This window comes from Phaethon lepturus, unplaced genomic scaffold, assembly GCF_000687285.1.
Source record: "Phaethon lepturus isolate BGI_N335 unplaced genomic scaffold, ASM68728v1 scaffold48749, whole genome shotgun sequence".
NCBI classification, from domain to species: domain Eukaryota; kingdom Metazoa; phylum Chordata; class Aves; order Phaethontiformes; family Phaethontidae; genus Phaethon; species Phaethon lepturus.
The window spans coordinates 1-10046 of NW_010563711.1; positions in this window are offsets into that span (position 1 = coordinate 1).

The window sequence follows — 10046 nt, forward strand, 5'->3', positions numbered from 1 at the left end:
TGAGGCTGGCTGAGTCCCCGTTATTCAGGCTGAATGCCACACAGAGTCATTAAGGTTGGAAAAGACACATGGTGCAGGCAGTATTTTAGCATTTGTCATTTTACATTTTAGCATTTGTCATTTTAGCATTTAATTTTTTTTAATGTTTTTTTTTCCACCCCTCCCGTTTCTTCCACTGTCCAGCGCTGGCACCCCCTCAACCTGTTTAATTCTTACTGGAGCCACTGGAAGTTTTGGGCAGGCGAGGCTACCCTCTGCACCGAGTCCAGGGGTGCAATGCAGAGGCCCTCAGTCACACATAGGTAATTTAAATCTTGGGGTGCCTTCTGTTTAGAGCAGGTAGAAGCATAAAGGAAAAATGCCTGAAATCAGCTGGACCGTTTAGTAAGTTTCTAGTTCCTCATTCAGCACAGATGCAGAATTGGGAGCATGAGCACTCCATCAGAAATGAACAGCAGGCCTGGAAACCTTCTTGAAGTGAGTGGCCATCTGCTGTTTTTAACCTAATCCTGGCTAGAAGACCTCTGTGCCTGCCCAGAGTGAATCTCTCTCTTATGTGTTTTGTTCCTAGATACACATGCCAAATAAATTGTGTATGTGCAGTAGAAATTTTTTTCTGTGTCTCTGACATATCAAACAGTTGCTTTTTGGCCTGTTAGCACTGGGAGGTGTGCAGTGTGATAGCTCCTGTGCTGTGTGTTAATCTCAGTGCATAATGAGTATGCCTACATCCACAGATCCAAGTAGTAGCTCTTGCCAAACTGCAAAGAAATTACTCGAGATGTGCTACAAAACATGATTTCGTTCATCCTTGTTTCACATGGCTTTTAATTTCCACTATTTATTTATATTTAATTCTAGATGTCTGTTTAATCATTATATTAAGGTGTGCAGTGTGCAATTTGAATGATATATAAAATGCAGTGAACAAAATCATTGACATTATTTCCTAAGAATGATTCTCTGATAACAAACCGCTGAATAGTTATTGAACATTTCAAGTATGTTTATTCAATTATCAAAAATTAACCATTGCTTCTCTATAAAGCACAGTTGATTCTGAATACAGTGTTATGGCTAATTTTTAACTTACACAGTGTTTCACAGTGGAAGTTGATTACAGGAAAATTAACAAGTGGTAACTGTCTCTTCATGCCTTTGACACAAAAACATTTCCAGTGGCGTGTTTTTGTACAGTAGTAGTGCTACAGGTTCCCTCTATTGAATGAATTGGAGTGAAAGAGTTAGTGTAACAGCTTTTAATATACCCTTGTTTTTCACGGTTGCCATGGGAATATTTTCATGGCAGGCCTGCACAGCCCACGTATGTTTTTCTGAAAGAGCAGTTGGAACAGAGCAGCAGTGCTATGCTCTATTAAATGGTGTACTTTGCTCTTTGCTACCTGCAGACAGCAGCAAGTGGTAAGGGGTTTTTTATTTACTTCTTTTTACACCAAAGCACTCTGGTTTCATGCTGTAACAACTCTTCTCCTGTCCTCAAACAGAGTCTGGAAAAACATACATGCACAGAAATTACTAATGACTAAGCACGTCTCTTGAGTTACTTTCCTTTAGCTGCTGTGCACCACTCCCGATTCACCTCTGTCTTCTGCCCTACACGCATCTCTAAAACATTGACCTTGCAGCCAGGTGATGAAGCTGTGGTTTTATACCTCCTTGCTCTGATTAAAAACTCCTGCTGATGTGCCAGACTGTAGCGGAGATCTGTCCACTGGAGGATGAAGTATATGACTTTTAAAATGGGTCTCTCCTTGGAGACCAAGTTTGTTATTCCTCCAGATTTGATGTGCGTTCCTTCAGGAAGTCACTGTTTTTGAGGCTCAGCCAACTGAGACTCTACGGTTACTGCCTGTTGGTGAGGAAGGTATCAGTAAGAAAGCGGAAAGCTGTCCTAACCTTCAAGTGTGCTTGAGTAACAGCTGCTACAGCCCTAAGCAAAGCAGGTAACCACAGAAGAAATGAGGAGTTGCTGTGCCGATGTAAGGATGCGAACAAACGTGTTGCAGAGGTGCCACTCAACTATCTCTTTTCTATTTATTTATTTAGCTTAATGCTAGCTGTCCCTTTGCAGTGCTCCAACCATCTTTGGCAGCAGTTCTGCCTATCCTTTTATCCAGATTTAATTAGTAGGGTCTAAAGTTTAAAGAGTAAAAAAACTTGGTAAAGGAATAGCAGTGCAGAGGCCTTCACAGCCCTGGCAGTCACTGTTCTCCTCTGAAGGGGCTGATGTTTTTTCTGAAGATACCGCTTCCTTCCTTTGCTGTCTTTTATTGCAAGTTTGTTGACAAGCAAAGAATAAAACTAAAGAACTGGCTATTTTGATTGTTATGTAATGAAAATCTATTAAAAAATTAGTTGTCATTAATTTCTTTTAAGTCTAAAAAAAAAGGTCTGTGGTTTCTCTGAAGATTTCGAATGAACTCAGTATGGTTCATGACAATGAAGACCTTTGAGGAACAGGAGGATTTACTAAGGAGTAGATTCTGTTCTATGGGTAAAACTTCTGCTGAAGTCTTTGAAATTTTTCTGAATCGTATAGATTAAAAAGGAATATTTTAAAATACAATTTCCCAATGTAAAAATGCATGTATGAAAATGCTTAGCCACACACTGTGTGTAGTATGCCTGGTGCTAAAGAATGTTGAGATCAGAAACATAAAAGGTCCTCATAGAGCTGGAACTTGTATCATGACAGGTTCTTCTGTTTGCTCAGAGCTGTCTCTTTTTCTTTGAAGGGCTCCTTAAGCATGAGGATGAAAACAACTATGAGAAAACTATGAGGTTGTGTCATCAAACTTGCTTATCTTCTTAACTGAAACACCGATGACAGAAAATTTCTTAAAATCAAATCTTGGAATCTGTTCAGAGGTTTCATTAAAAACTTCCTCCACATGTTTTCAAAAGTGCCTTCCTGTCTCTGCTTTTGCCACGGGGACCTCTTTCCTTTCTTTGTTTTCAGAGAAGTTGTCAGAGTTTATCCTAATGTTATGCCCGTCCTACTTAAGAAAATGCTTCTCTTAAATTTCTGGTGCACAGATTTTACAATCAAAATGAGATTAATTGATTATTTTTTTTTCCCCTGAAAGGTGAAGCCTTTTCTTAATTATGGTGAATGTTATTTGAAGTATGCTTAGTGTTTTCCTGTTCACAAGTGATCTATTATGTTCCTGTAAGTTTAGAACCAAAACTTACTGTAAGATAAAATATTTTTGTTTTTAAAATATTTAGATACCTATTCTTGTGTTATTGAGATACCACTGTGCTCTGTACTCTTCTTAAGCCTTGCTTTGTATTTATACGACAATCTAATACACTGTATAATTACAGTAGCTCTCACTGCATCTATGAGCCAGTTTCAAATTATTTAAAAACAAAACCCACAAAAAATCAAAAACAGATCAGGTGTTTTGGGAGATATTATCTGTAGATGTTTAATCTGTTCTAAAACACACGGAAGCAGAGGGCAAAATTCTTTTTGAAAACGAAACTGGGACATGTTATAAGAAAAGTACGACATGCATAACCTCCACTAGTTACTTGTTTCTCTTTGCTCTCTGGTAGTATCATAATACTCTTCCTTTGAAAAGATAGTTTGCCAAATGAGACACTATTTTTGGAGAACATTACTAGTCTAGCAGTCCTATCCTCGGTGCCCATTTGGAGAGGAAAAAGTGCCAGACCAAAACAAGATGCAGGCACAGATGAAATAGCATTGCATGATGAAGTGGAACGGATCCATCCATGGGAGGACTGTGACCCTCTCCGAGGGATACCGCCCTCTCTGGGATGCACTGGGGCAAAGGGAAACCGGATCCTTTCCCTCTCAGTTGACAATGATGAAGCTTTTCGTTCACGTTTTCAGTTGTCCGTCTCTGTATTTGCCATCAGGGGATTCTTCCTTTCATACTCAACTACTCTCGTGACTACTGCAAAGGAGTATGAGGCAGTTAGGTGGAGCCTGCCATTTGACTTCTAGATTTTTCACAAAAAAAACTGGCAATACACAGTAATCAGGACAGAAGGCAGTTGCGTAATGTTGTGAAATAGTTTGGTAGCCTAGGCAGCAGGGACAGCCCTTGTAATTCATTGACTGATACCTCCTAATTGGTCTGAAAGTTGATTTAATAAGAAGCTTTCCAGTTTACTTGCAGGAGCCATCTCGTCTCCCAAGGCTTAGTGTGATGCATCATTAAGGAAATAAGCTTATTTAACCATTATGAAAGGGTGGTATTAGGGAAAATTCATTCAATCTGTTCAGCAAAATGTGAAAACCACTCTGGAAGGGGCAAAAGAAGGTAAGTTAGGATGGCAAAACTTTGGGCAAGGGATTCCTGGGTAGCTATTATGGAAATAACTGGTGCTGGTGGAGAACCCAAGTTTGTGTGTAGCAGCTGATGTTAGGCTTACAAACTGCAAAGTCCACAGGATTGTCCTATCAGTACTGCTGAATTGCATATTTTTTTGACAAACAAGATTAGACACAGGAGAGGCTGAAAGTTCATTGTAAGAAAGTTCAGTGCATTGGTTACTTGGACAACCATCTGTCGTGGTGCTTTTAGTTCATTACATTTGTCAGTCTAGCACTCCACTAGAACCTAATCAGTTGCAAGTGGTGGTGAGTATTCATCTGCACGAGTGTATTGGTTTGGATCAAGTGCGTACCTTGAGCAAATGTCCTGATTGACCCTACTTATTGCTCTACGGTGTGCACCACAGAGCAGCACAGAGCATATGCATTGGATTCCTTTTTGCACAAGACCAAATGGGAGGACAGGCTCTAGGAGCTCACCTTTTGGGCTTCAGCCCCTAATGGGGTGTTCGACCTGTAGGACCATAAAAGAGGTAGTGTGAAATAAAGGCCCTTTCATGCGTATAGTATGGATACTGGGTATGTAGGGTACAACTGTTTTACTCTGTGGGTCTTCTGCTGTTCTTCGCTATTGGCTGATGTAGACACTGCAGACTTGCTGTCTTGGGGTACTTTTAGTTTTGGATATCAAAGGTAGTAGCATTGAAAGAGTAAGCATTTCAGTTTTGTGCTCTTCTTCCATGAAGACACAGTTAAAAATAATTTACTTGGTCATCCTGACCACAGATGTGCATCCTCTGTCTCCATCCTCTATGTCGTCTCCTTGCCTACTTTTTTTTCTTTATTTAATTTCTTGTAGCATCAAGAGATTGCCAAAATATCACATTCTGTGTACTTGTGAATTTTGATTTGCTCATTTCACTCCTTGGCACCATCAAGGATAGAAGTAATTTTGAAGACAAGCGATTCAGCATGCTTCCCTGCCCCATAGTGACTGACCATCGTGTGAGCCTCCGGCAAATAGCAAGATGTCAGTCACCACAGTGATACACGTCTGCATCAGCCGCTGGTATCTGCAGTCCCAGAGGCTCTGAGGAGCAGCTCACTGCTCTGGCTCCATCTTGGGAGTGTTCAGGCTGTCTAACGTGATCTCAGGGGTATGCGTGGACTTAAGGGTAACTGGCGAGTGGAGGTAGTCTTATCAAAAGGTGGAGAAGTGTGGCAAAAAGCTAAGCAGGCATGCTTGTACTGCCTAAGTAGGCAGCCTGAGCACTGTGGGCTTACACAGTGTTCATAGTCTCAGAGGGAAACTTCTAGCGCTGCTTGTAGCATCATAAACCAGCAGAGAATTTGCTCTATATTTACATATCTTGCACAGCAGCTAATGACAATGAATTAGGTCTTATGCATAACTTAGTCAACTGAGAAGGCTTTTCTTCTTCAGAAGCTACTATTCTGTATGTAAGCAATCTGGGTGATTTTGGCACGTTTCCCACTGGCACTGTTTCCTTCTCTATAGCACAGCAGACAACTGTAGTTAAGTAGTTCTTTTATTTGAAGATAAAAAGCTATATTGTCTCACTGCCCCTTCCCAGAACAGGAGTCGCTTGCCTTTGTGTTTTGTCTCAGTTCTGTAGCAGCTACTTTACAGAGTGCACTGATACAATAGTGAAGTTTACTATGGTTATAAAAGTTTGCTGAGCAATGCCATAGTGGACTGAAGACATACCTTTGGTTTTCCTTTACAGAGAATGTGTCTTGATGCACTTACAAAGCTCTCAGTTATGTTACTCAAATCAGTCATCATTCACAGAATCATAGAGTCATAGAACAGTCTGGGTTGGAAGGGACACTTTAAGGCCATCTAGTCCAACTCCTCTGCAATGAGCAGGGACATTTTCAACCAGATCTGTTTGCTCAGAGCCCCATCCAACCTGACCTTGAATGTTGCCAGGGATGGGGCATCTACCACCTCCCTGGGCAACCTGTGCCAGTGTTTCACCACCCTCATGGTGAAAAATTTCTTCCTTATATCTAGTCTAAATCTACCATCTTCTAGCTTAAAACCATTACCCCTTGTCCTGTCGCTACAGGCTCTGCTAAAAAGTCTGCCCCCATCTTTCTTATAGGTCCCCTTGAAGTACTGAAAGGCTACAAGAAGGTCTCCCTGGAGCCTTCTCTTCTCCAGTCTGGACAACCCCAAATCTCTCAGCCTGTCCCTACAGGAGAGGTGTTCCACCCCTCTGATCATTTTTGTGGCCCTTCTCCTCTTGAACCTGCTCCAACAGGTCCATGTCTTTCCTGTGCTGAGGACTCCAGAGCTTCAATCAGGCTTCAATTTCTTGAGGAAATTCCATTCATCTCATTACAGTTTCAATCACTTAATTTTTGTATAGCCGTTTTTGAACTTAACACGATTTTACTTCGGGGCTCATAACCTATTTAATGCTTGTAAAGTTATGTCAGATATTAAGGTCCTTGCTGCCTTGTGAGATGGTTTGTCAAAATGTGATCATTCATCTAATTGGCTAGCTTTATTTCCTTATGGGCTGATTTGTGTCTAAGGCTTATGATTTTGTGAATACTTGTCCTGGTTTCAGCCAGGGTAGAGTTAATTTTCTTCACAGAAGCTAGCGTGAGGCTATGTTTTGGATTTGGGATGAGAAAATGTTGATAAGGTGCTGATGTTTTGAGTTGTTGCTAAGTAGTCAAGGACAGTCCAGCTTCTCATGCTGGCCTGCAGCGAGCAGGCTGGGGGTGCACGGGGAGCTGGGAGGGGACACAGCCAGGACAGCTGACCCAGGCTGGCCAGAGGGATATTCCATACCATATGACGTCATGCCCGGTATATAAAGCTGGGACGAAGAAGGAGGAAGGGGTGGAGGGATGTTCGGTGTGATGGCGTCTGTCTTCCCAAGAAACCATTATGCGTGATGGAGCCCTGCTTCCCTGGAGATGGCTGAACTCCTGCCTGCCCATGGGGAACGGTGAATGAATTCCTTGTTTTGCTTTGCTTGCGTGCGCGGTTTTTGCTTTCCTTATTAAACTGTCTTTATCTCAAACCATGAGTTTCCTCACTTTTACTCTTCTGATTCTCTCCCCCGTCCCACCGTGGGGGAGTGAGCGAGCGGCTGCGTGGGGCTTAGCTGCCGGCTGGGGCTAAACCACGACAATACTGTATGATCCTTGTTTAAAGTTTTTGGTTTTTCTCATTTCTGTGGTCAATGAGAGTGCACTAGAGCACGTTGGTATTTAAGCCATGGATATCTAGTATTCTTTTAAGTAATGCACCCATGCACTTGTATTTTGCATAACCTTTTCTGTCCTGTCAGTCTTCTGTTCAAACAGCTTGCTTAAAACTTGTTTAACTTAACATTTAACTTAATGTCAGTGTGCAGTCCCTTAGAAACTGTATTTGCTCCACTAACAGTTATGACCAGTATTTGGGGCTGGAGTGCTGTAAGCGAACAGAAAGAGGAAAGGCCATCAATATCTCCATTGTGGAGACCCTGAGTTCTGGATAAGTTAGCAAAAAAGGAGATGCTGCAAAGTGCCTGTCAAGCCACAGAGGAGTTGCATTGACTTAGTCAAGAAACAGTGATGTTAGTTATGGGAAGAGCAGGCTTCCAAGGAGAAAGAGAGTGAAATATTTTCAGGGACAAAGCTGCCCAAGGGAATTCAACCCATCCGTTTCTTCTTTCCCATCTCTTCTCTCCCCGTCCTTCTTCGTGCTGCCCCCATTGCCAGACAGATGTTCCCACCTCACTAGCAAGTATGTAGGGCTGCTTGTCCCCATGCCACCCACAGCTCCACAGGACTCAGCTGCATGGACTTAGTGTAAGGAGGGATGGGCTCTCGATGGCATCAGGAGCAGCAGCATCTATGGATGGAGAGAAGGAAAATGCTCAAGGAAATGACAGGCGTCAGGACTTTTGTAGGGGGTCTGTGTGTGTTTGTGTAGAAGAAGGGAGGGCAGGGGACAGAATGGGGGAACACCAAAGTGCAGACTATCCCCAGAAGAACAGGTAGTCCAGTCTAGAAAGTTTGAGACCTCACAGGCTACTTCTGGTAACTGGTGTATATAGCAAAATACGTCATAGATGCACTAATTTTTAACACTGGCTTAACACTGAGGAGTCTGGCTGTGGTTCATTAGAGCCTCTGACACCTTGCAATTGCAAGGTTTAGTTTATGGTGATGACCACTGTTAGGCACTTCATGTTTCAGGTCATTAAAGAATTCCATGAAGTTTTAATTAATTTGAAACCTGTTCATCTTACAAATATTTGTACTTTTCAACTACTTCACGTTTTCCGGTTTCCACTGTATAACTCAACTGGGAGTGAGGGTGGTGGGGAGGAAAAATGCCTTTGTAGCCTCCTGCCTCCCAGCCAGCTGGTCTTTATCTTGATGGTATAATTCATATATAAAACATTGAATGCAGTCTGTTCGCTTGACTGCACGTGGCAACAGCTGATCAAACAGCCAGTTCATACTACGCATCATGATTACCTGGATAGCTTGCTTATAAACTTGCATCCTGTTTGCTTGAGTGATAGATCTGTGTTTGAATGCATTAAATCTTGGAGCAAGACGCATCTTTTGTTCCAAAACCCAAATTTTTTATGAAGCTAGCTTGTCCAGAGGCTCAGTGAGTTATGCTAAATAGTGGGCACAAATGAGGAAAGAAACACCTTAGATACTTCTCTTTTCCTCTCTGCTTCCCTCACCTTTCCCCCCCCACCCCGTGCGTTGTATCAGAATGGTACAAATCTAATGGTAGCATTTTTTTCTTTCATAACACTGATGTTTTTATGAGCTGTTTGGCTCAAACTTTCTCCTGCCTGCACTTAGAGATGGAGGAAAGACAGTTGCAGGAAAATCTTCTTACGCAGTTGTTCCCTTTTGGGCTTCTCTGGATGACATCTGAGTTTTCAGCCAGGGAATGGTTTGTCCTGAGCTGGTCGTCAAGAAATGAAGTGATCTTTTGGGGCTATCAGCAAAGAACTGGCTGGCGTGTAGAGTGGTTATGTAGGGTGCTGGGAAGTGGTGGGGTTCATCTTCATTTTTCAGTTGTTCAAATAGATAAAATATTCACAAATCCTTGTAAGCTTTGCAAGCTAGCAGTATCTAGCCTGCATGTGCCTGTGGGTATACACTTACCTACTGTGTGCTGTCACGATGACAGGAATTTCCAGAGAGTCACTGGGGCATAGCTTGGTGGATATTCAAAAGTGACACTGAGATACGCTCAATATAAATCCATAATTATTAGGTGCAACTTGGTAAAAATCTGAAGATCAAAGAAAACATGAAACAAAATGGGTAGCCACGGAATGAGGGTATGGTGGCTCTGCTGGGGGCTTTGCTAGCTGCCATGAGATGTGAGCTGCTCTAGGTGGGTGCCTGTGAGTCACCAGATACTGAGAAATCTGTGAAATTACATGTTATTCTTTAGTGTCAAGATATGAGAATGATAGTCTGTTTATTTTTTAAGTTCACGTTGTCTATGGGATCATGTATTTTGAGCATTTGCTTTTCTCAGGGGACTTAAAAAAAAGAATTCTTTGCTTGAGAACATGCAAGACTTAGTGAAATAGATAAACATTTCTCTTCTGAGGCAACTGCTGCATAATTTTGCAAAATTTTCCAGATGTAGCTTAGTCTTCGCCCCCCCCCCCCCCCCCCCCACCTCGGTGCTGGGTAGCAGAAACAC